The 16,215-nt window shown below is 46.8% G+C and overlaps 1 protein-coding gene across 1 annotated transcript in view; it reads right to left on the bottom strand.

Annotated features, from left to right (window-relative positions):
• Window positions 1-16,215, bottom strand: part of LOC138487915 (uncharacterized) — a 145,281-nt gene that overhangs the window by 28,108 nt on the left and 100,958 nt on the right. The window lies entirely within an intron of this gene.

The raw sequence follows: 16,215 nt of genomic DNA, 5'->3' as shown, positions 1-16,215 counted from the left end.
ACAGGATACAAGTCGAGGTACACCAAAAGTGGACTCAAGGTAGCGTATGGAATCCATACTTGCAGAATGGCCGTTATGGCCGCTGGAACTGCATGCAAAAGATTTGGCTCCCATATACACACACACGGCAGAAAGGTTATTTCTACTCCACAAGGTAATCTTCAAATATCAGCTATTCAAAACAAGAACAAGTCTATGAAATAAATCCCTAATTGGCATTTCTCAAATTTGATCGTCCTGGTCTTTCGTTAAAAGCGTTATGAACTCATTCAAATCTGACATCCTTTCTTCTGGGATCTTATATGAAAATACATCAAATGGATAGAGACAACCTCCTATTGCAACAGGCGTAACATTAAAGTTACAATCACATGTTATGGATGGAAAGCGCCAAAATTAGGATTAGACATCTTCAAACATTAAAACTTCCTCATACAATACAAACATTAAAACTTCCTCATACAATACAAAGAGGAAAAGCAATGCAGATGCCATACCCATAGGCATCTACTTGAATCCTTATCTATACAAGGGACAAACAGACGAGGATTAAAAATGTGTAACACAAAAGCCTTTTGGTCCACTATGAAACAAATGTATATGGTTCAGCATCATCAAACTGGATTGACCACAATTAATCTCAAAAGCCACTGATGCTTTTTTGTAAAAAATTGATTGATTCAATTAAACCAAATAAAAAAATTTACTGTTGGAAAAAGTAGGGACAATATCAAATATTAGGTGGTCTTTGCCATATTTCCTGTGAACAAGTAGAAAATACCCAAACTCTAATGAAGTATCTAATCCATGTGAAGGTCTGTTTAGATGAGCCCTGGCCATACAATGGCCCAGTATTAAACTCAACCCATCGAGATAAACTGTCCCATATGGTATTCCATCAATTTTACTTAAGAGACCCTCTACTTTGGCCTTCTATACTCACAATTTGATATGATAGTCATCACAAATTCAATTCCAAGTTCATGGTCCGATCCCTGGTTGTTCCTATTCTGAAAAGGGTGATTCCTCTGTAGCTTCAAATTTTTTGGCCCATATCCCCAATTGATGCCTCTTCTAAGTATTTGCATAGCGGAGCCGTAAAAAGTCAGGTGCTCCATCATGCCTTCAGATAGGTTTTTGAAAAAGGATGGCGACACCGCTGAATGTGAGGATACTGGCACATCTCCTACAAACTGTCAAGCAGTCAATCGGGTCCAATATTCTTGGGCTCGCTACATAGGACTTCTGCTTCAACGCGTTGCGATGCGTTTGGCTCAGTTGGTGGCTGCAACACCACATACAGAATTTGTCTAACACAGGAAGGGGCCTTAACAAGAGCATTCCTACTTATACTTGGGTTAAGCAGGGGTGCTGTATGGCACCCAAACCATTTAATCTCCATCTGAATGATATGAATGAAATATGACAAAATGTAAGATTGGGCAGATTAAGAATACATTGGATGGCATTTGCTTGACATGACACCTATCGGGCTGCAGGCAAAGCTTAAACCATTTTATGCAGTAATCTTGAGGCTAATCCCACCAAAGTCATCTTTAAGGGATCACCAGTCTCTGACCTCAGAGAGAATAGAGTAAGTATCCAAGTGTAACTCCTTAGATTTCCATGTGGAAAGAGTCTAAAATCAAATTAAGGCCTCTACTCACATGAAATGTCTGCTTTCTAAAGTGTAAGTTCTCACTAGTGCCAATTCTTGACTACGATTAAGATCGAACCGATTTTACTCTACGGATTGGACATGTGACATTCATGAACATCTTAACTCATTCAGGGTCGGATTTTAAAGGTTGTCCTGTTAAATTTGCTACCCAATGCACTACTGAGGCATGAACTAGGTCTTCTATCATGATCCTCAAGATTGCATTGCAGGCAACTTTCCTACTATGCAACATTTAGATCCACAGTTTAATTCTTTATGAGGATCTTGGTAAAATTCTAAAACGCCTATTAATTCTTTAAATATGTATAGAATGCAATCTTTGCACCATTGACTGAAGTGAGGAAGAATTGATTCAATGACCAGAGAAAGTTAAAAATCGATACAACCAGGATTGGTTGAGAACCATCGACAATATGGGAACTTAAATGGATGCGTTTTCCACGAAAAAGGAAACAGATCAGCACATACAATCTGAAATGTCTGTGTATTAAAGCATGTGCACTCTACATGTGATTCCAATTCAACCATTTTTTTAATAAGGGTACGTATTAAGCACTGGAATATGGGAAAAACAAACCAAAATACACTGTTCATTATGCGATGTATGCACAGAGGTAGAAACATTGGGAATTAAAATACCCTTATTTTGTGGTCCTCTGAGAATGCAAACATTTGATGATCTGCTCACAAAATCTGATTATATTAACCGTTTGGCCATGACATGTGCTAGCAACTGTTAATCTCCAAATATATAGAAACGCACTTTAGTATGCATATATAGAATGTTTGTGGTTTATGACAATTCTACCATCATTGTAACATAAAATATGCTGCTAGGATCTTAAAATATGCCGCTTTGATCTTCAAGAATGTACATTTTAGATGTTCATGACATTTTAGATGCTTTAAATTGTTTTTTTCTGTACATTTTTTTTTACAAATTGTCAAATGTGTAAAATATGTTTGTGATGAAATCTGCTCCATTTGTAAAGGGTGATTAATTGTGACAAATACAATTAAAAGTTGAAAAATAAAAAAGGAATTCCTTCTCCATATTGCAGCTCTGGTATTAGCAAGGGTCAAAAATAGAAATAAGTCCAGTTACAATTCAAAACGTATTTAGGCAGCAGCCAAAAATACATAGCACACTAAATGAACTAAATGTACATGTAAGTAAATGGGAAACATCCAAACAGTTACAGGTGTTCATGTGCACAAACAAAAGGTGATGGCTGGAAGGTTTAGAACCTCCAGCATTGCTCTGGGCAACCCTCCAGAACATCGTTCTTTGCCTGCCAAGCCATTACAGAAGGGGAAGACCATATGCAAATCATGTTTGGTCCCACCCCAAGAGGGGCAGTCCATGTGCACAAACAAAGCAAATTTAAGATAAAAAAAATACTAAAATATAAAATCCTTGATAAAATGTCAATTGTTACCTAAAAAATTAATGCAGCAGACATTTGCTGTGCCACATCGTAAATAGATTACATGATAGAACTAGCAGCCCTACTCTACAATGATCAAACCAAAACGCCAAGGATTAGACCCAACAAGATGTTATCCTTTAATAAGAGTCACATTAAGTATCCACCTACTTGAGATTCCTGGCAATGGACTCCGAGTCATGTGCCAGCGATGCAAGGGCCAAGATGATAAATATGAGGATACTGCAAAAATGGTATCCCTGCTTGAAGTAGATTTACATAAAGCTGGGGTGACCATAAGATTCTGGACTCCATGTGATCTCAACAAATACTTAAGAAATGTGCCCTGGGATTAAAGATAATGCACTGAATTCGCCTATGCAGTTGGCACAGAGGACAGATCAAAGCTGCTCCAATGCCACACCAACATCAAATCTTGCAGTGGCAGAATGTCTACATGGAATTTAATATAAAGGGTGCAGAGATGCCTAGGAGTCCCAAAATCATAGCTAAAGTGCATCTTAATGGACCAATCACCAATGGAAAGTTTGAACCCAAGACATCCTAGGTTAGACCTCTCCAACACAGATTCAAATATGTGGGAAAGGATACACAGAGTTTGGATTGTGCCAACGTTTGGCAAGATCCTGATCCAGCAATAAAGCATGCACGCGAGATCACGATTTCAACACATCCTCCATTACTTTACTCAAATGAGGCGAGGACCGTGAACTAAGCCAACAATGAGTAACCACAATGATATCCAAGAGGGAGCACCGATTATGTTCCATCCGTAACATTACGGTAGGAGTAGAAGCGGGAAGACAAAGCCCTTTGAGAAATGTTTTGTATTGTGTATTCTTATGTTGAGCATCATACCTTTGGATGCTGGGGGTTCTGGTACCTGGGGTGTCAGGGGAGGATGTTTATGCAGGAATCTGGTTAATTTGGAAGTTGGAGCAGACCTGATTTGAGTGGGGGTTGCTGTGGATAACTTGTCTCAAACAAACAAGAGTATCCCTACCTGAGCAGCTTTAATGATTCCCCAATGTGGCCATCTTGGACGAAGGAGGGTTCTCTTCACCGAAGGTAGCAGCAGCTCTAGCCTGTTTAGAGCTGAACACTGGTTGGTAAGTGCATTCCCATGATCTTGACTAAAACCTAAGATAGCATTGCTAAGTGTAAGCATGCCCCCCCCCATTAACCTCACTAGTCCAACTAGCATTGCTGACATGCCCAGGTACAAAACCTATCCTGTTCAGATACCCTTCCAACAACCCCTCCCTGTCCAGAATTGTGAAAGACTATGGACTTTGTCATCTCATTACAATGGGGCCGCGCCTAACCGGTATCGGTTTCAAGATCAATGTGCTGGTTTATGATCTTCTTAATAAAAAGAGACAGGGGTGTGTTCTAGCACCAACATTATTCTGTCTGACCCCTTGCTCAACGGAGCCACAAAGTCACCTGCTTGATGCCACCCAACACTAGCTCTGTTACCGTTCTATAAGCCCTGAAAAGCTGCTGGTGGTGGTGGTGGGGGGAAGGGGAGATATTAAATTGTTGCAGGGCCTTCCACAACTTCGATCTAGGGACGGCATCAGAGGCACATTTCTGGTTGACCAAACCGTACAGGCACATCTTACTTAGCTGGACATACTTTAGCACCAACAGTTGGAGTCTGAAGGACTGGTCTATGATGCTCAGGCCTAATATGGCGGAACTATCTTATATAGATTTCATACAAGGTTCACGGTGCATCAGAAACAGCTGGTGGACTTCATGGGATTATATATACACGATTATTGGATTGACTTGGACGAAACCAGTGGTCAGCGGGAGACATTCCTCCTGTGTGCTGTGTGTCAATAAACTGGGCATTACTCACATGGAACCGGGAGTACAGTCTGATCTGTTTGGTGCTTATTGTGCACCTCGTGGGGCTGCACCCCCCCCCCCCAACGCGATAATGTTCAAACATATTTCCTGTCTTTGAGGCATCACAGTAAAGGTTCTGCCCTTTTACCTAGATATACCCTGTATTTAAAATCCAAATCATGTAAAGGTTACCTCTAAACCAGGAGCGCACATCCTGCTCTTCCGTTCTGGCTAGGTTAGTGCCCCAGTCTCCATTTAGTTTCCTGACCCACTCCTCCCTGTACCTGTATTGCCTCCCCTGCCAGTGATAGGTTGGTTGCCTGAAAACACCAGGACAGTCTTCTTCAGCAGGCCCGTGAGAGTGGGTCCTACCATTCTGTCCTTGTCTGGGACGAGAGCTCTCCTCCATTTTTGATTCCCCTCCCCCTTTGTGCCTTTTCCCTACCCGACACCCTCTCCGTACCTGCATTCCTCCCCTCTCCCAGCCTTCCTCCCGCCTCCACCTCCTGTGAGGAGGGTAGCTTACCAAGGGAAACCAACCAGAGCAACCGATGGCAGCCAGCTAAAGGCCAGAGGCAAAGGTTAACTCCCTCCTGGGCAGCCCCCTGTCAGTTTGCCCCTTGGCACCTGACATAGCAGTCTACAGTAACAAAGATAAGGTGGTACAGGCAGTTACGGTGCTCAATTAAGCCCCTACCACGTCATATATACAAGATGGATTTTGGGGGTGTGCAAGGTGTTGCACTTTGATGCAATTGGGGTGGGTTAATATGTTGCACTTGTGTGTTTTGGGGTCAGGCAGTGTGCTGCACTGGAGGGATTTGTGACTTTCAACCTACAGCTCCTACGGGGCGGACCGTGAAGAGGCCAAGGGTGGGGCGTTAGGATACACTTCAATCTCACCTCATTTCTCGAGTGGGACTCATTGGCGGTCAAATTAAAATGAATGACAATACCAAGGTCATTGTTGTTTATCACCCACTTGCATTTACTCAGCACGGCTGCTGGCAGTAATGCACCAGTTTTGCTGGGTGACTAACCTCTGGGGCAATGTGCCAACTGATCCAGCCACCCATTATTGGCTGCACTTTCTTCCATCGGCTTTACCCAACAAATTAAGAGCCCAGGCATATAGGGGGCCATATTCTTGATTGGATATCACTACACCAGGTGGCCGCTTCCACTCCATCCATTGCTTTGTGCCCTTGGTTGGACCATTCTTGGCTTACTCTCTCCGTCAATCTGCCTGCTTCGCCCCCCTAGAGTGGACTCCATTCCATGACAGTTGGGTCAGAAGTCTCAAAAAACATACGCCTCAAAGACTCTTGCAGGCACCGAAAGGCAAGCTCGGAGACATACAGAACTATGACAGTTCGCCTGTCCCTTCAGCTCACATAAAAGCCACCCTTTATTCTCTTATAAAGATCTTGCACCCATTACCACCAGGCGCGTCAAGCCCAAAACCTTGTCCCATAATTAGTTCAACAAATTCCTCGCTCTTTGGCACTGCAGGAGAGCTGCTGAGCGCACCTGGTGTAAACATTCACCCGCTCTGCTTGCTCTGTACAAACCAGCAGTGAAAGAGTTCAAGGCTGCCTATTACAATATAATTTCACAAGCTAAATCAAGTTCCAAGGAACTCTGAGAACCTGCCGGGACTACAATTGCAATACTCACGCTAAGGCCAGCTTTCCCCAAGCTTCTGCATGGTGCCAAACCATCCATTACGCTTTTACAGCTAAAGTTGCCTTTCATCTGGAGTCCAGCGTCCTTTACGACTCCTATTCCTACACCTTCACCTGTGTTGTCCTCATCTAGGACGGTCCCCACGGATCAACAAACCCCTCCCAAGCCCATGTTTTCCTCCAGTCCCTGCACGGTGGTAGAAGTGACCAAGATCAGTCTAGATATGAAACCGACCACCTGCAAGAATGATGCCTGCCAGGTTGTTGGTTGCCTCGACACCATTGGCCCTTGGGTTACCAAGCTCATCAACCAATCCTTCCAGGGGAGGGAGTGCCAATTCATCTGAAAGAAATACTTTGTTTATTCCCTTCAGGACAAGCACTGCCGCCCTATTACCAATGTGCCCTTTCTTCTGAAGGAGATGGATCGAGTGGCATATCTCCAGCAGCAGAGATTCCTTGAGGAAAATTCTATTTTAGGGCCACGTTGTGATGTTGGAAATGCATCGGGTGGACAGGGCCTCCGTATCCTTGTCCTTTACTGCTTTTTATCGTGTGTTCTGTCATGTTTCCCGCGCAGGAGTTCATGTGGGACTCCTGGCGATGCAGCTCGCTCTTGGTTTGGTGAACAGACCCATGGGATACCCTTATGGCACACATGGGTGGGGGTACAACTCTGTGCCCCTAGTGTATGTTTATGGGCACCTGTGTGTGGCCCACAGAGCAGGGTACGGGCTGGTGGCAGTTCTGTGCTGAAGTGACTGGTGCCCCGAGTGTCCTCCATTTTGAGATGGCCAGGCCCCATCATTGGAATCGGTAGATTCCTGATGGAGACAAAATGGCCCCCATGGCCTCTTGCTGTCCATCACCTGTTACCTTGATCTTCCCGAAGTCCTGGGACGCCATGCCTCTGTCCCTTCCCCCTGACTGGCGGAAGTTCCATATATAGTGTGGGGAAGAGCTGACCAGACTGGCTGGACACTTCCCAACGACAGCATGTTGTGGGTATGCCTGTGTGTGGGACCTGGGTGAATGGAGTGCGACGAATACGCATTCTATGTTGTGGGTATCTGGTGGTTGACACAATGACTGAGACAGCCCTGCCCGAAACCGGTATGAATGCAGTGTGGAGTGTTGAATGGCTCGGTACTTCTCTCCAGACACTCGCAACAAGTTGTGTATTGGGACAAGTGAATGGCCTGAATGCACTGTGTGCCCGATTGGCTGCCTGCCTGCATGAATGCCTTTAGTCGTGATTGGATGCTAGAGTATGACCCAGCGGAATGAATGGGAGATCAACAGTATATCTGGGGACCTCTCACTGCTAGGAATCGTGTTCAGAAGCTGAAGTTGACTACGACGAGTAATTGGAGTAACTGAAGCTCGACTTTGAAGCCCTGCTGGATGAGAAGAATTGCCTTTGCTCTCCTTCACAATCTGAAAGCTTCTGTGCCCCCATGGGCTGACCCAGAGAGGACCTGGTAAGGCGCCCTCTTCGAGCTACGAGAGACCATCGTGCACCAGCTGATTTTTGCCAAAGCTCCATGGTAGACAGACCTTCAACAGGCTGCCGACCCGAGACGGGGACTGCTGCGGAATTCCAAGGAGAAGCGCCTGACTGTTGTCCGCCACTGTCGACGACCGCCGTCGCGGACTGGAGCTGCCGTTTGCCTAAGAACTTAATTTGAGCCAAGGACGCCCTCGTCTGCATCGCCGCCCACTTTAGCCTGCTGGAGAAGGCCCGACCGTCGACGCGCCGAAGAGCATCCGCCGGGGGATTTCCCGCCACTTAAAGACCACAGAGATGCCGGCGACTCAATGCCCTTGCTGGGCCACAGTTCCTCTCTTTGCCGTCCAGAACTATCATCACCGAGGAGCCCCACACGCCTCTTCCTTGCAGGAAGCCAACGCTCTGTCATCAATGAACACCGCTAGGAACAAAGCTGCCACTTCAGCACCGTAGTTCACCCTGCTCTCCGGACGTTCGACGACCTGTGACTCCTGCCTTAAAGGGAGGGCACTCAAGAAGGGCCGATTTCCCGTCAACCAACAATACAATTCCAGGTACGTTGGGCGGTAGAACTATTGTAGAAGGAAATAAGACTCAGAACAATATATGGACTGGGCTTGTAATACATCTTTGCTTTACAGGTTGCCCAGGTTGGGGGTGGCAGGGAGGGGGGTGATCTCCACACAACTGTGTCCAGGTAGCAGGACCAGTATTCTGCCAATTGTTCAACCATCTTGCTTTCCTTCCCCTCTCTGCTGCTGGTTTCCTCCTTATTTGATCTGTGTGACATTCTGACAGTATGCACTTTAATGAGATCTGAGATTTGTGGTACCACTTTAGAACTGTATATATTTACGATTGTTGATTTCTAAGCACAAAGTGAGTTATTGTGATATTGTACATAACCTTGAATATTAATAAAGACCGTTTTAACTAATACAGTGTGTGAACATTCCTTTGTGGGGGCTTGGGGACTACACTGTACTTAAGAACCAGCCTGCATCACCTCCTGAGAAACTAGGCCTCGATTGCTCGACCACGCACCAATAGAGAATCTTGGCTGGGGTCCTCTGTGCCTCTCCTCTACCATAGAGAGAGCAGAAGTACAGACGCCCCCTCCAGTCTTCACACGTCAATCTGGCTACCGTACCCGACATGGCACCGAAATCACCATGCTAGACTTGAAGTCCAATCTTTCGGCCATTATCGATAGTGTCATCCAGCACTTCCGGTCAACCACAAGTTGCTGGCATCTAGGCTGCAATCACTGGTGGGCTGTTCTAGTCTTTCCACACAGTGGTTGTCTCTTTTCTGGGGCCTTGCAAAGCTCTAGTTGCCAGTCATGATGCCCGCTCTTCCGTTACTTTACTCACGTGGGGTGTTCCGCGCTGGGCTCTTCACTTTCACCCACTCTAACATGCATTCTCCTTCTGCTCATGCTGCTCGACGGCCTGGGTGTTAATTATGCCGATGACTCTGGTCATCCTCGAACTTTCAGGCATTTATGTTCAGGACTCCGAGGGTATCAATACCATCTATGCCATCATTCATTCAAGGATGGTGGCGAATTCCATGGCCTTCAACACAGATTCTTATCAGTGCCACCAATCACATGCTAAAAAAAAAATCTCTCCCCGGTGTACACCACCTTTTCCAATGTCATCATTCCTGTGGCTAAGAGCGTCAAAATGCTTGACGTCATGCTCTACTCGGAGCTTACCTTGAGGCAATACGTAGCCAAGACCAGTGCCTCCGGTGGCTTGATTGGTTAACTGCGTCCGTTTCTCTCTGTAGAAACCATGTCCATCCTAGCCTCCGCCTTAGTCAACTCGAGGCTTGACTATTGCAATAGTCTTTTGGCGGGCACTGCTCAGTCCAATCTCGCCGCCCTTCAGGTTACAAAATGGTGCGGTTAGAGCAGTGGTAGGCATCCCCAGGCGGCAGTCTCTCACCAAAGCCAGATGAAACCTGCACTTGCTGCCTGTTAAGCATTGTGTCTCCTTTAAGAGCTTGACGCCAACCTTCAAGTGCCTAACCCTTGCAGTGCCCTTTTATCTGAGCGCATTGATCGTTATGCCAGTACAATCTCTTATGTCACTTGACCAAGCTAAACTCAGCCAACCCAGACTTCACTTAGCTAAATTTGGGAAGACAATGTTCGATATCTTGGCTCCTGCCACCTACACTCCATCCCCTTGGATCGGAAAACAATCGTGTCTCTCGCAGACATCAAAAAAGTTGAAAACTCAGGGCACACTTTTTCTGATGCCGTCTCACTGTTCCGTTTGCTGTCTTCTGTACATCATCTGTGCGCTTTGAGGGCCTTGGGCGATCTGGCGCATTACGAACACAAATACATAGTGTGTTGGGACCATATCCATGGTGAAAGGCCTTGTACAAGTGACGAAATTAATTGTGTGGCACACACGCAGTCCTCCTGGTGGTACTGAGCGTGCAGCTGCAGGCCAGCAAGGAAACGACCCCCGCAGGGAGTTTCCCTGTCGCCCTATTATGGCATTTGCGTATCATTTAATAGGTTTCTTGGGGCATTTGGATGCCATTTAAATCCAGTATACTCCATTTCATGCCTTCACCTTTTGAGGTGCCGCGAACAATCTAAATGTGGGGCTGGGGAAGAGGATTGCTTGCGCCTGAACTTTTTTAAGTGCCCACCTGTGGGATTTCTGTCTTAAGCGTAGACTATTGTAAAACAATGCATCATTTTTTTTATTTTTCTGGAGGGAGAAACTTTTTTGGCAACAGTTCATTTTTATGTTCAAATACGGCATGCATTTTTTGATCGCCTAAAAACAGTGCATGGGTGTGTTTAGAAAGCAGTCCACTGTGGGAAGTGGCATTTTGGAAATTAAGGCACAAAGTCTCATACCAACCTATGTCAGAGTTGTAGGACTCAATCACCAAATATCCAATGAAAGTTGGGTTTGGTTCTCATTTCCTTTAAGTTCCCCGTAGAAGCACGCATGCACAAGATTAGCCAGCAAAGACTACAGCTGTCAGAGTGGAGTGACCGTCAACAGCTCGAAATCACCGGATTGGCCAGACCTTACATTAAAAAAATGTGTGCATCGAAAATATACTATAAAAAATGCTGCTCCTTTGGCATCTGCTGCTCTAGTTGGCCTTCATGCAAAGTGACCAAAACGTCACATCACAATCCGCCAGAACCACGGCTGCTTCAAGCCCTTGCGATTCTTCACCAGGAATGGCCCAACCCAGCACCGCAGCCTAATCCAGGCCTACGGTGGTACCAGGGACAGCGTCCGGGCCTTTCAACCTTTTTTTAAATAAAAAGGGACCTTAAGCTGGGAAAGGGGAGAGCTGGAGCAGCCCCCCCACTCCAAATGTCGTCAATCTTGTAACAGCAATATATTAATTTCTCCTTTTTCCTTTTGGGGCTTGCTTGCATTACAAGCAGAGTTCTCTTCGCACAGGATATATGGAAGTGTTCCTCCGAATCAGCTACCTGCTGACAAATAAGGGGGTTAGAGCAATTCAGGGGCATTTAGTGGTGTACGCTCTCTGCTGCCAAGCAATGTCATGAAGATTGGCGGCTATTCACCTCATCGTTTTTTAGTGTATGCAGCCCACTAATCAGGGGTCTCCAACCATGTTGAAATGGTCCCCCAAACATCTTCAGCCAGTCCAGCGTGTTACTCATTTCTTCACACAGGCCCCAGAACACAAGGGACCAAAGATGGCAAGGCAGGCATGATCTCGCGGCAGATAGCGCACCGGGTATACCAAAGTACCGGTGCCCACCACGACCCACTGCACTGCGGCTGTGCGCATGTTCAAAAGGCTTTTCCACCCCCCACAAATTAAGGAAGCATTGTCATTTCCATCACTCAGAAAACAGCAGGGGATTCACAAAGGGACATTGGACACAGCCCATGGCGTGCACACGCATTCAAATGTGAGCCCTGGGGGGCTCAAAATAGTGTGCACGCCCTTGTGCAGGTCCTTTATTCAAAAAAGACACAAATTTAAGACCGCGCCTACGTTTGGAAGACAGACTGTGCAATGCACAGAAGGATGTATTCCGACCCTTCCCTGCTCCAGTCCCCACACTAAGCCCTTTAATTTAATATTTATTAAGCACACACACACACCGCAAGGCAACTTGGAGCTAGTCCAGTAAACAGAAGAGCCAGACTAATGACTAGAAAAGGAAGGTCTTTACAGCAGGTTCTCTGTGAGCCGCAACCCGCGAGGGAGTGCGTTCCAGAGTTTGGCGGCCGCAACTGAAAATGCCCAACCTACGCAAGAAAGCCTAGCAATAGCTATAACGGCATTATCGCGAGAACGAAGAGCACGACTATCAAACATAGGGATTTCAACTAATGGGAAGCCAGTGCAGCGGACCAATAGGAGAACTATGTGAAGGGGGACCCGGGGACCCGTGACAACACACGTGCCGCAGATTTCTGAAGTAGCTGAAGGAATTGAATGAGATTGGACGGCTGGGCTAGAGAATTACAGTTGTCGGCTCCAGTCGTAACAAGGGAGGCAACAACTGGAGCAACAGCTGGGGCACAAAGGAAAGCACTTTCGGAAGAGCCACAATGTCCAGCTTGACAAAACAGCAGCGATCTGTGCTTCTGGCGAAAGTGAAGCAGAGTATTGGACCCCCAAGATCCTTCACCACCAAGACAGGAGGAAGAGAGCCAAGTGTGAAGCAGGCCAGAAGTAGTCTAGAGAACCACCAAGACCCCAGTCTTGTCCCCATTCAGCCAAAGCCAGGTCTCATCCATCCAACCACCCACCCACAGCCCCCAGGCACTTGCAGCCGAGATGCAGGCCCCACACTGAAAATCAATACTGACAATTATCATTGCAAGGAGGAGCCCAAGGTACAAGCACTGCGTCTGCTTAGCCTTCACTCGGAGGACCAATCCTTTGTTAAGGCACACTCACTGGTCACTAGGGATGGGAACCCTAGCATTTCGCAGAATTGCCGTCACGGTGCGTTCCAGAGGGCCAAAGCACTTACTTTGCATTTATTATATCCAAGCAATAAGGACTAAGCTCTGCCTACATTTGGGTCTCAGGTGGCCAACATCAGCCAATTTTGGTAATCAATCGGTTTGCGTTTCCTAAAGGAAACTACTGCCTAGGGGGCACTGCGGTACTAACCGGCAGTCAGTAATGTGACTAAGATTTAGGGTTCACCTGGAATCTTCCAGGCCATCCAATCCCAGTAAATTAGCACAAAAAGGGGCTGTTGTGGGACCACCATGTGATGGCCAGTGCGTATGAAATGTCATTAGGCTGGCAAAGTGCAAATCTATGCCGGAATCTCGCTGCCAGTCCTACCGGCCTTCGAATTTCAGTACCCCCCCCCCCTCACCCCCAGCACACCCCTCCAGAGGTCCAGCCCTTGCATTACTTCAGGAAGGAATTAGTGGTCAATGGCATGACGGTGCCACTGACCGATCATCCAAGGTGTCCACCCCTTAACACACGAGCCGTGCTAGAGGATGGAATCATCACCGTCAAAATGGCTGCCAAGAGGCTTCATTCGGATCACTCCAGTCATCCACACAAATAGAACACCATCACCCCCACCAGTATTTAAACCAGGACCCGCCGGCATCTCGAGGCCAGCACTAAAGTGTTTGGCCACAAACGTTTGCAACATTGACGACTTTGCATCATTGAAGACCTAGGATTTCGGCCAGAACCATACCACACACCCTGGTCATTAGATGCACGTCCTAGTAAGTTCGACTGAGGGAGGCAGGGAGGTGTGAGAACACAATTAGGAGAGATGGCCAAGCTGCAGTCCAGCAAGGGTGTTCCATGTCCATGAAATATCTACAGAACTTTAGGCGAGATTCAATGCACTGTTCCTTCGCTCCAACAGCCAGGGAAACCAATCAGGACAGACTGCACTCTGGGTACTGTAGCCCTCTTCTGCACTGTAGGTAACATATATCCTAGCTTGGATTCCAGTCCCACAGGGTAGGGTGTCCTGGTCAAAGAGTCCTCCAATGCAGTCCATGCTTCAAAGCCCCCTCCAGCCGTGACCTTTGTACTGCGACAAAAGTCACCTTCAGATACAGTCTCCATCACTAATTCCAACAGGAGTGTGTGGGTGGGCTACCACTCCATTTAAAGAAAAATAATTCATTGGCGTAGACAAGCCTACTGACAATCAATGTCGTTTATACTCTTACGCTTTGCTGTGGCTTCTGGGAACTATAGTAGAAGAGAAAAATCGAGAAGCACTCCAGTTTCGCCATTTTCAATCACACTGGCTGACATCTACCCATGCTTTGCCGAAATGGAAGCAGAGCAAAGTGTTTCTGGTGGGCCCGATGCCACAGGTCGGAGGAAGCTCACCCCTTCTGATCAATGGAAGAAATGCAAGGGTAGACAACAAAAACCTGTAGTGATTGAATTGCACACTACAGAACTCTCCTGAATAGAACTCCGCTAGCATCAGAATCGCAAATATCCTGCGAGTCCAATATCCTGTGAGTCCAATAGTTCTTGGTGGTAGAAAATGAATTGCAGAGCCAGTGAAATGGACTAGGAGACAGCCCATTGAACGCTCTAAACCATTTGTATAGCACTGAAAAGTACTAAAATCACCTCAGCGTGCACGTGACACCATTTACTGTGGGATAACTCAACCAGGAATTCTGTGCAGGTTAACCCTGTGCTCTGCTCCTCGTGTTCCGGTCTCACAATAACTACAGTGACTCAAGAACCAAGCTCCCAAAATCATCAAGGGAGCAGTGCTCGGGAGTCTTTCACTGTGCTGGAAAATGGAAAAACATGAGGTAACAGGTTTAAGAGAAAGGTAGTCCCTTTGGCCTTTCTGCACTGTGCAACTGAGGTTGAAAAGCAAGTGACTGGGTGGCTTGCACCCCCCCCCCCCTCTCCAAGGCACCCAACCTCTCGAGGAAAGGTATTACTTGGTGTCGGATGTCAAGAAAACATTTGCAGTTTTCAGGGAGAATTTCCCAAAAGTCGGATTTCACGATGGGAGTAGAATGGACTCGTGAAATTAGACCAAGGAAGACTTGCAAGCAGGGTTACCCAACCTATATCCTCTGGGGTAAAGATAATGCACTCACCCTGAAGCGTGGGAGCCTTCCAGGAAAAGAAAACCCTGGCGATATTTAATAAGCAACATGCATATCAAAGCACAGAGCCCTCCCCGTCAATATGGCCTTAATGGAGTGGTCGTCTTGTGAAGAGTCAGGGTGTCCAGAGACAAGTCCTTTGGCCCGCATTACTAAGTCAATAGCTTTGTAGAAAGAAAAAAAGGCCTCGCTTACCTTCACCTGGGTTAACTGGGCTCATCACATGCGCGGGTTTCGTTTTCCCCTGTTTTATGAGTGAACCAATCTGTCCAGCAGACTTCCAGTGCTCGGACTTCTCCCCTCGAACTGAAGCAAACGAGTCAGCGTGGTAGGCAGGCGCCTTCCTGGCCTCATCGGGAAGCTGGGCCCTTCACCTCCCCGAGAAAGTGGGTGGCACAGCGTCTGCACGCCCAGAGTAGGCCTCGTGCTGCAGGCCGGGTTCTCTTCATGACTGGGGCAACGACACCGGGCTGACGTCCTCACTTTCTCTCCTGCGCTCAATTTTCCCAGAGAGGGGAGAAAGTAAAATAAGACAGACCGGACAGGCCTTTGCCGCCCCCGAGGACAGCAGCCCCAGAGGAATTTCCCCTCTGATGTTGCCTGTCTCCACTCCCTGAACTAGTGGGCCATACCATCTACTGATCCAAAAGAGGGGGGAGGGACAGTCATTACAATACAAACTCCTCAGAGCTGCACTGCGCTCCCCAGTTGGAGACTAGCTCCCACATCAGAGCTCCATGTGCAGCAAGAATCCATTCACCTGCCCACATACATTTACTTGCATATATGTCGTCTAATAGGCGAGTCCATATTAGCAATCCCTGAACCAAAATATCAAATCAATATAATTTGTTCGACTATCAGAGACAAAGCAAAAATACTTGAAAGAGCTAGAACTCAGAGATCCAATACGACAACTCCA

This window comes from Ambystoma mexicanum, chromosome 1p, assembly GCF_040938575.1.
Source record: "Ambystoma mexicanum isolate Mex_15411 chromosome 1p, UKY_AmexF1_1, whole genome shotgun sequence".
NCBI classification, from domain to species: Eukaryota; Metazoa; Chordata; class Amphibia; order Caudata; family Ambystomatidae; genus Ambystoma; species Ambystoma mexicanum.
This window is presented reverse-complemented; position numbering and strand designations above follow the sequence as displayed.